The sequence below is a fragment of the Rhinichthys klamathensis genome, unplaced genomic scaffold (genome assembly GCF_029890125.1).
Source record: "Rhinichthys klamathensis goyatoka isolate OS25496 unplaced genomic scaffold, OSU_Roscu_1.1 h1tg000176l_1, whole genome shotgun sequence".
NCBI lineage: Eukaryota > Metazoa > Chordata > Actinopteri > Cypriniformes > Leuciscidae > Rhinichthys > Rhinichthys klamathensis.
This window is the reverse complement of record NW_026606705.1, coordinates 3,833,746-3,842,500: the sequence shown is the minus strand read 5'-3', so window position 1 is coordinate 3,842,500 and position 8,755 is coordinate 3,833,746. Positions and strand designations below refer to the sequence as shown.

The 8,755-nt window shown below is 50.1% G+C and overlaps 1 protein-coding gene and 20 non-coding genes across 21 annotated transcripts in view; 20 read left to right on the top strand and 1 right to left on the bottom strand.

Moving 5' to 3' along the window:
• The window catches only part of LOC130092588 (uncharacterized), a 309,454-nt gene that overhangs the window by 208,992 nt on the left and 91,707 nt on the right, over window positions 1–8,755 (top strand). The window lies entirely within an intron of this gene.
• trnap-agg (transfer RNA proline (anticodon AGG)) lies at window positions 653–724 on the top strand. The gene has a single exon. It is a non-coding gene; the product is annotated as a tRNA-Pro (tRNA).
• On the top strand, window positions 813–886 carry trnai-aau (transfer RNA isoleucine (anticodon AAU)). Its single transcript has one exon. It is a non-coding gene; the product is annotated as a tRNA-Ile (tRNA).
• Window positions 985–1,057, top strand: trnaf-gaa (transfer RNA phenylalanine (anticodon GAA)). The gene has a single exon. It is a non-coding gene; the product is annotated as a tRNA-Phe (tRNA).
• trnaq-uug (transfer RNA glutamine (anticodon UUG)) lies at window positions 1,183–1,254 on the top strand. The gene has a single exon. It is a non-coding gene; the product is annotated as a tRNA-Gln (tRNA).
• On the top strand, window positions 1,463–1,534 carry trnaq-cug (transfer RNA glutamine (anticodon CUG)). Its single transcript has one exon. It is a non-coding gene; the product is annotated as a tRNA-Gln (tRNA).
• On the bottom strand, window positions 1,826–1,898 carry trnaa-agc (transfer RNA alanine (anticodon AGC)). Its single transcript has one exon. It is a non-coding gene; the product is annotated as a tRNA-Ala (tRNA).
• Window positions 3,253–3,324, top strand: trnap-agg (transfer RNA proline (anticodon AGG)). Its single transcript has one exon. It is a non-coding gene; the product is annotated as a tRNA-Pro (tRNA).
• trnai-aau (transfer RNA isoleucine (anticodon AAU)) lies at window positions 3,413–3,486 on the top strand. The gene has a single exon. It is a non-coding gene; the product is annotated as a tRNA-Ile (tRNA).
• Window positions 3,585–3,657, top strand: trnaf-gaa (transfer RNA phenylalanine (anticodon GAA)). Its single transcript has one exon. It is a non-coding gene; the product is annotated as a tRNA-Phe (tRNA).
• Window positions 3,783–3,854, top strand: trnaq-uug (transfer RNA glutamine (anticodon UUG)). Its single transcript has one exon. It is a non-coding gene; the product is annotated as a tRNA-Gln (tRNA).
• Window positions 4,063–4,134, top strand: trnaq-cug (transfer RNA glutamine (anticodon CUG)). The gene has a single exon. It is a non-coding gene; the product is annotated as a tRNA-Gln (tRNA).
• Window positions 5,199–5,270, top strand: trnap-agg (transfer RNA proline (anticodon AGG)). The gene has a single exon. It is a non-coding gene; the product is annotated as a tRNA-Pro (tRNA).
• Window positions 5,359–5,432, top strand: trnai-aau (transfer RNA isoleucine (anticodon AAU)). The gene has a single exon. It is a non-coding gene; the product is annotated as a tRNA-Ile (tRNA).
• On the top strand, window positions 5,531–5,603 carry trnaf-gaa (transfer RNA phenylalanine (anticodon GAA)). The gene has a single exon. It is a non-coding gene; the product is annotated as a tRNA-Phe (tRNA).
• On the top strand, window positions 5,729–5,800 carry trnaq-uug (transfer RNA glutamine (anticodon UUG)). The gene has a single exon. It is a non-coding gene; the product is annotated as a tRNA-Gln (tRNA).
• On the top strand, window positions 6,009–6,080 carry trnaq-cug (transfer RNA glutamine (anticodon CUG)). Its single transcript has one exon. It is a non-coding gene; the product is annotated as a tRNA-Gln (tRNA).
• Window positions 7,305–7,378, top strand: trnai-aau (transfer RNA isoleucine (anticodon AAU)). The gene has a single exon. It is a non-coding gene; the product is annotated as a tRNA-Ile (tRNA).
• On the top strand, window positions 7,477–7,549 carry trnaf-gaa (transfer RNA phenylalanine (anticodon GAA)). Its single transcript has one exon. It is a non-coding gene; the product is annotated as a tRNA-Phe (tRNA).
• trnaq-uug (transfer RNA glutamine (anticodon UUG)) lies at window positions 7,675–7,746 on the top strand. Its single transcript has one exon. It is a non-coding gene; the product is annotated as a tRNA-Gln (tRNA).
• trnaq-cug (transfer RNA glutamine (anticodon CUG)) lies at window positions 7,955–8,026 on the top strand. The gene has a single exon. It is a non-coding gene; the product is annotated as a tRNA-Gln (tRNA).

Here is an 8,755-nt window from a genome sequence, read left to right as displayed (position 1 = left end):
CTGCAGCGTGGTTTCCAATGCCCACAAAGCAAAGAGACCGTATTTCCTCTGTGTCGGCAACTTTGCACTGGCTACCGTTTAGTTGTACATTTAATTAAACCTTTGTGCTTTAAGCCTTGCAAACGGAAATGTTTGCGGCCAGGCAGCAGCAGGAAGGATGTGTGTGTGTTGGCTCGTTGGTCTAGGGGTATGATTGCTCAGTTGCCTCGTGTGCAAAGAAGACAGCGGGTGTTATGTGAGAGTTTACATCAGCTCAAGTTTGCTGTGGCGCGTGCATGGAATGTTCATGTTTTGTTCCGGGTGGTGGAGGCCTGTGTTCCAGAGAGGTCCTGCTCAAAACTCCTTTTAAAACACCATCGAGCATCTGCAATAGCTTCCGACTTTGATCGAATGTGGATTTTGTTCTCATAAGGAGGGCACCAGTAACTTGTAACCTATCAGGCATCAGGTCAATCGATTTGGCATACGCCCATATGTACTAGCGTTTTTTGTAGGTCAAGTTCTCACAAAGCAAAGAGACCGTATTTCCTCTGTGTCGGCAACTTTGCACTGGCTACCGTTTAGTTGTACATTTAATTAAACCTTTGTGCTTTAAGCCTGGGAAACGGAAATGTTTTCGGCCAGGCAGCAGCAGGAAGGACATGTGTGTGTTGGCTCGTTGGTCTAGGGGTATGATTCTCGCTTAGGGTGCGAGAGGTCCCGGGTTCAAATCCCGGACGAGCCCGTTCTCAGGCTTTGCTTTTAATCTCTTCAAGCTGACTAGGGCAACTAGGATATTCCTGGGAAATTGGGGATAAAAGGAGTCAGAGCGGGGCCGGTTAGCTCAGTTGGTTAGAGCGTGGTGCTAATAACGCCAAGGTCGTGGGTTCGATCCCCGTACTGGCCACACTTTTGCTCTCTGGGACCCTCAGCTCTGCTCACCTCGAAAGTGACGGGCGGTCTCCCAGAAATCCCTGCTGGACAAACCATTTGCCAGTAGACCTGGCCGAAATAGCTCAGTTGGGAGAGCGTTAGACTGAAGATCTAAAGGTCCCTGGTTCGATCCCGGGTTTCGGCAGAGCAACCTGGTTCCTGTGTTTTTGGTCGAGGGTCTCCAGTGAGCAAACGTCATCTCCTGTTAACCTGATTCCACCTAGCCTCATCGCTATCTGCCTCTCAGACGGCCAGAGACCAGCGTGTGGTGGTTCCATGGTGTAATGGTTAGCACTCTGGGCTTTGAGTCCAGCGATCCGAGTTCAAATCTCGGTGGAACCTTTTTAGCTTGTTTTGCGGAAGGGCAGGAAAAAACAGAGCTGATGCGCAACTGCTGATGTGGCGGTGAAACTGGCACTCTAAAAGCCAGTCGAGATCGGGGAAACATGGGCTTAAAAAGAAAAGGCTTCACGTGCTCTTTGCTGTCGCGCTTCTGGGCTGAATGACTAAACACCTCTGCTGCTCGGTGGGAAAAGGCTACCCACGCCAAGGTTCCATGGTGTAATGGTTAGCACTCTGGACTCTGAATCCAGCGATCCGAGTTCAAATCTCGGTGGGACCTGCTTTTGCCAGGAATGTGCGCAGGACCTCGTCCGAAAAAAACTTTTCTGATTCCACCTAGCCTCATCGCTATCTGCCTCTCAGACGACCAGAGACCAGCATGTGGTGGTTCCATGGTGCAATGGTTAGCACTCTGGGCTTTGAATCCAGCGATCCAAGTTCAAATCTCGGTGGAAACTTTTTAACTTGTTTTGGGGAAGGGCGGGAAAAAACAGAGCTGATGCGCAACTGCTGATGTGGCGGTGAAACTGAACATCCCTTTGAAGTGAGCGTAAAAGGGCAGTACACCGCGTGGAGAATGCGGGCATCGATCCCGCTACCTCTCGCATGCTAAGCGAGCGCTCTACCATTTGAGCTAATTCCCCTCGACGATGTGGTGAGAAGGTGTCCATCCCACAGCATGTGTGAAAGTGCTGCAGCGTGGTTTCCAATTCCCAAAAAGCAAAGAGACCGTATTTCCTCTGTGTCGGCAACTTTGCACTGGCTACCGTTTAGTTGTACATTTAATTAAACCTTTGTGCTTTAAGCCTTGCAAACGGAAATGTTTGCGGCCAGGCAGCAGCAGGAAGGATGTGTGTGTGTTGGCTCGTTGGTCTAGGGGTATGATTGCTCAGTTGCCTCGTGTGCAAAGAAGACAGCGGGTGTTATGTGAGAGTTTACATCAGCTCAAGTTTGCTGTGGCGCGTGCATGGAATGTTCATGTTTTGTTCCGGGTGGTGGAGGCCTGTGTTCCAGAGTGGTCCTGCTCAAAACTCCTTTTAAAACACCATCGAGCATCTGCAATAGCTTCCGACTTTGATCGAATGTGGATTTTGTTCTCATAAGGAGGGCACCAGTAACTTGTAACCTATCAGGCATCAGGTCAATCGATTTGGCATACGCCCATATGTACTAGCGTTTTTTGTAGGTCAAGTTCCGGTTTGACAGACCCGAAACGGAACTTTAGCTCCGGGTTGTGATTGTGCATATTACTGGCCTGCTCTACCGGGTGAAATTGTATCCCCCAACAACATATATGGCTTAAACAAAAAAAGTACACTCTGAGCCTGGCTCTAGGCTTAACCCTGACTTTACCCGCGAGACGCTATGCCAAGCCTGTGCGAAATGTGAGGCTCCGGATGACGGGCGTAATTTAGGCACGGATAAAAACCGCGACCAGCCCCAAGCAGCTCACAGCGGCTGCCCGGCTAGCTCAGTCGGTAGAGCATGAGACTCTTAATCTCAGGGTCGTGGGTTTGAGCCCCACGTTGGGCGTATCCATTAGCGTATCTACTCTGAATCCAGCGATCCGAGTTCAAATCTCGGTGGGACCTGCTTCTGCCAAGTTTGCTGTGGCGCGTGCATGGAATGTTCATGTTTTGTTCCGGGTGGTGGAGGCCTGTGTTCCAGAGTGGTCCTGCTCAAAACTCCTTTTAAAACACCATCGAGCATCTGCAATAGCTTCCGACTTTGATCGAATGTGGATTTTGTTCTCATAAGGAGGGCACCAGTAACTTGTAACCTATCAGGCATCAGGTCAATCGATTTGGCATACGCCCATATGTACTAGCGTTTTTTGTAGGTCAAGTTCTCACAAAGCAAAGAGACCGTATTTCCTCTGTGTCGGCAACTTTGCACTGGCTACCGTTTAGTTGTACATTTAATTAAACCTTTGTGCTTTAAGCCTGGCAAACGGAAATGTTTTCGGCCAGGCAGCAGCAGGAAGGACATGTGTGTGTTGGCTCGTTGGTCTAGGGGTATGATTCTCGCTTAGGGTGCGAGAGGTCCCGGGTTCAAATCCCGGACGAGCCCGTTCTCAGGCTTTGCTTTTAATCTCTTCAAGCTGACTAGGGCAACTAGGATATTCCTGGGAAATTGGGGATAAAAGGAGTCAGAGCGGGGCCGATTAGCTCAGTTGGTTAGAGCGTGGTGCTAATAACGCCAAGGTCGTGGGTTCGATCCCCGTACTGGCCACACTTTTGCTCTCTGGGACCCTCAGCTCTGCTCACCTCGAAAGTGACGGGCGGTCTCCCAGAAATCCCTGCTGGACAAACCATTTGCCGGTAGACCTGGCCGAAATAGCTCAGTTGGGAGAGCGTTAGACTGAAGATCTAAAGGTCCCTGGTTCGATCCCGGGTTTCGGCAGAGCAACCTGGTTCCTGTGTTTTTGGTCGAGGGTCTCCAGTGAGCAAACGTCATCTCCTGTTAACCTGATTCCACCTAGCCTCATCACTATCTGCCTCTCAGACGGCCAGAGACCAGCGTGTGGTGGTTCCATGGTGTAATGGTTAGCACTCTGGGCTTTGAATCCAGCGATCCGAGTTCAAATCTCGGTGGAACCTTTTTAGCTTGTTTTGCGGAAGGGCGGGAAAAAACAGAGCTGATGCGCAACTGCTGATGTGGCGGTGAAACTGGCACTCTAAAAGCCAGTCGAGATCGGGGAAACATGGGCTTAAAAAGAAAAGGCTTCACGTGCTCTTTGCTGTCGCGCTTCTGGGCTGAATGACTAAACACCTCTGCTGCTCGGTGGGAAAAGGCTACCCACGCCAAGGTTCCATGGTGTAATGGTTAGCACTCTGGACTCTGAATCCAGCGATCCGAGTTCAAATCTCGGTGGGACCTGCTTTTGCCAGGAATGTGCGCAGGACCTCGTCCGAAAAAAACTTTTCTGATTCCACCTAGCCTCATCGCTATCTGCCTCTCAGACGACCAGAGACCAGCATGTGGTGGTTCCATGGTGCAATGGTTAGCACTCTGGGCTTTGAATCCAGCGATCCAAGTTCAAATCTCGGTGGAAACTTTTTAACTTGTTTTGGGGAAGGGCGGGAAAAAACAGAGCTGATGCGCAACTGCTGATGTGGCGGTGAAACTGAACATCCCTTTGAAGTGAGCGTAAAAGGGCAGTACACCGCGTGGAGAATGCGGGCATCGATCCCGCTACCTCTAGCATGCTAGGCGAGCGCTCTACCATTTGAGCTAATTCCCCTCGACGATGTGGTGAGAAGGTGTCCATCCCACAGCATGTGTGAAAGTGCTGCAGCGTGGTTTCCAATGCCCAAAAAGCAAAGAGACCGTATTTCCTCTGTGTCGGCAACTTTGCACTGGCTACCGTTTAGTTGTACATTTAATTAAACCTTTGTGCTTTAAGCCTTGCAAACGGAAATGTTTGCGGCCAGGCAGCAGCAGGAAGGATGTGTGTGTGTTGGCTCGTTGGTCTAGGGGTATGATTGCTCAGTTGCCTCGTGTGCAAAGAAGACAGCGGGTGTTATGTGAGAGTTTACATCAGCTCAAGTTTGCTGTGGCGCGTGCATGGAATGTTCATGTTTTGTTCCGGGTGGTGGAGGCCTGTGTTCCAGAGTGGTCCTGCTCAAAACTCCTTTTAAAACACCATCGAGCATCTGCAATAGCTTCCGACTTTGATCGAATGTGGATTTTGTTCTCATAAGGAGGGCACCAGTAACTTGTAACCTATCAGGCATCAGGTCAATCGATTTGGCATACGCCCATATGTACTAGCGTTTTTTGTAGGTCAAGTTCTCACAAAGCAAAGAGACCGTATTTCTTCTGTGTCGGCAACTTTGCACTGGCTACCGTTTAGTTGTACATTTAATTAAACCTTTGTGCTTTAAGCCTGGAAAACGGAAATGTTTTCGGCCAGGCAGCAGCAGGAAGGACATGTGTGTGTTGGCTCGTTGGTCTAGGGGTATGATTCTCGCTTAGGGTGCGAGAGGTCCCGGGTTCAAATCCCGGACGAGCCCGTTCTCAGGCTTTGCTTTTAATCTCTTCAAGCTGACTAGGGCAACTAGGATATTCCTGGGAAATTGGGGATAAAAGGAGTCAGATCGGGGCCGGTTAGCTCAGTTGGTTAGAGCGTGGTGCTAATAACGCCAAGGTCGTGGGTTCGATCCCCGTACTGGCCACACTTTTGCTCTCTGGGACCCTCAGCTCTGCTCACCTCGAAAGTGACGGGCGGTCTCCCAGAAATCCCTGCTGGACAAACCATTTGTCAGTAGACCTGGCCGAAATAGCTCAGTTGGGAGAGCGTTAGACTGAAGATCTAAAGGTCCCTGGTTCGATCCCGGGTTTCGGCAGAGCAACCTGGTTCCTGTGTTTTTGGTCGAGGGTCTCCAGTGAGCAAACGTCATCTCCTGTTAACCTGATTCCACCTAGCCTCATCACTATCTGCCTCTCAGACGGCCAGAGACCAGCGTGTGGTGGTTCCATGGTGTAATGGTTAGCACTCTGCGCTTTGAATCCAGCGATCCGAGTTCAAATCTCGGTGGAACCTTTTTAGCTTGTTTTGCGGAAGGGCGGGAAAAAACAGAGCTGATGCGCAACTGCTGATGTGGCGGTGAAACTGGCACTCTAAAAGCCAGTCGAGATCGGGGAAACATGGGCTTAAAAAGAAAAGGCTTCACGTGCTCTTTGCTGTCGCGCTTCTGGGCTGAATGACTAAACACCTCTGCTGCTCGGTGGGAAAAGGCTACCCACGCCAAGGTTCCATGGTGTAATGGTTAGCACTCTGGACTCTGAATCCAGCGATTCGAGTTCAAATCTCGGTGGGACCTGCTTTTGCCAGGAATGTGCGCAGGACCTCGTCCGAAAAAAACTTTTCTGATTCCACCTACCCTCATCGCTATCTGCCTCTCAGACGACCAGAGACCAGCGTGTGGTGGTTCCATGGTGCAATGGTTAGCACTCTGGGCTTTGAATCCAGCGATCCAAGTTCAAATCTCGGTGGAAACTTTTTAACTTGTTTTGCGGAAGGGCGGGAAAAAACAGAGCTGATGCGCAACTGCTGATGTGGCGGTGAAACTGAACATCCCTTTGAAGTGAGCGTAAAAGGGCAGTACACCGCGTGGAGAATGCAGGCATCGATCCCGCTAGCTCTCGCATGCTAAGCGAGCGCTCTACCATTTGAGCTAATTCCCCTCGACGATGTGGTGAGAAGGTGTCCATCCCACAGCATGTGTGAAAGTGCTGCAGCGTGGTTTCCAATGCCCACAAAGCAAAGAGACCGTATTTCCTCTGTGTCGGCAACTTTGCACTGGCTACCGTTTAGTTGTACATTTAATTAAACCTTTGTGCTTTAAGCCTTGCAAACGGAAATGTTTGCGGCCAGGCAGCAGCAGGAAGGATGTGTGTGTGTTGGCTCGTTGGTCTAGGGGTATGATTGCTCAGTTGCCTCGTGTGCAAAGAAGACAGCGGGTGTTATGTGAGAGTTTACATCAGCTCAAGTTTGCTGTGGCGCGTGCATGGAATGTTCATGTTTTGTTCCGGGTGGTGGAGGCCTGTGTTCCAGAGAGGTCCTGCTCAAAACTCCTTTTAAAACACCATCGAGCATCTGCAATAGCTTCCGACTTTGATCGAATGTGGATTTTGTTCTCATAAGGAGGGCACCAGTAACTTGTAACCTATCAGGCATCAGGTCAATCGATTTGGCATACGCCCATATGTACTAGCGTTTTTTGTAGGTCAAGTTCTCACAAAGCAAAGAGACCGTATTTCCTCTGTGTCGGCAACTTTGCACTGGCTACCGTTTAGTTGTACATTTAATTAAACCTTTGTGCTTTAAGCCTGGGAAACGGAAATGTTTTCGGCCAGGCAGCAGCAGGAAGGACATGTGTGTGTTGGCTCGTTGGTCTAGGGGTATGATTCTCGTTTAGGTTGCGAGAGGTCCCGGGTTCAAATCCCGGACGAGCCCGTTCTCAGGCTTTGCTTTTAATCTCTTCAAGCTGACTAGGGCAACTAGGATATTCCTGGGAAATTGGGGATAAAAGGAGTCAGAGCGGGGCCGGTTAGCTCAGTTGGTTAGAGCGTGGTGCTAATAACGCCAAGGTCGTGGGTTCGATCCCCGTACTGGCCACACTTTTGCTCTCTGGGACCCTCAGCTCTGCTCACCTCGAAAGTGACGGGCGGTCTCCCAGAAATCCCTGCTGGACAAACCATTTGCCAGTAGACCTGGCCGAAATAGCTCAGTTGGGAGAGCGTTAGACTGAAGATCTAAAGGTCCCTGGTTCGATCCCGGGTTTCGGCAGAGCAACCTGGTTCCTGTGTTTTTGGTCGAGGGTCTCCAGTGAGCAAACGTCATCTCCTGTTAACCTGATTCCACCTAGCCTCATCGCTATCTGCCTCTCAGACGGCCAGAGACCAGCGTGTGGTGGTTCCATGGTGTAATGGTTAGCACTCTGGGCTTTGAGTCCAGCGATCCGAGTTCAAATCTCGGTGGAACCTTTTTAGCTTGTTTTGCGGAAGGGCGGGAAAAAACAGAGCTGATGCGCAACTGCTGATGTGGCGGTGAAACTGGCACTCTAAAAGCCAGTCGAGATCGGGGAAACATGGGCTTAAAAAGAAAAGGCTTCACGTGATCTTTGCTGTCGCGCTTCTGGGCTGAATGACTAAACACCTCTGCTGCTCGGTGGGAAAAGGCTACCCACGCCAAGGTTCCATGGTGTAATGGTTAGCACTCTGGACTCTGAATCCAGCGATCCGAGTTCAAATCTCGGTGGGACCTGCTTTTGCCAGGAATGTGCGCAGGACCTCGTCCGAAAAAAACTTTTCTGATTCCACCTAGCCTCATCGCTATCTGCCTCTCAGACGACCAGAGACCAGCATGTGGTGGTTCCATGGTGCAATGGTTAGCACTCTGGGCTTTGAATCCAGCGATCCAAGTTCAAATCTCGGTGGAAACTTTTTAACTTGTTTTGGGGAAGGGCGGGAAAAAACAGAGCTGATGCGCAACTGCTGATGTGGCGTTGAAACTGAACATCCCTTTGAAGTGAGCGTAAAAGGACAGTACACCGCGTGGAGAATGCGGGCATCGATCCCGCTACCTCTCGCTTGCGCCTACTGCTTCCTACCGATTGAGCCAAAGTAAGCCCAAAGTAAGCCCACGTGAGCCAATCGCGTTTCTCTGCTGTGGCTTACTTTTGACCAATCGCGTTCTCTCCTGTGGCTTACTTTTGACCAATCGCGTTTCTCTCCTGTGGCTTACTTTTGACCAATCGCGTTTCTCTCCTGGGGCTTACTTTTGACCAATCGCGTTTCTCTCCTGGCTCTGCTCCCTGTGGCTTACTTTTGACCAATCGGCGACCGCTATTATTATCGTCATCTTTGCAATCTTTGCAACAGGTAAGTCTATTCTTCACGACTGTATAATCGATCATTATTTATTCATAAACAGTGTGTGTTTTTAGACAATTAAACATGCCAATAAAGCTAGCTAGCGTGTAATAGCACATGT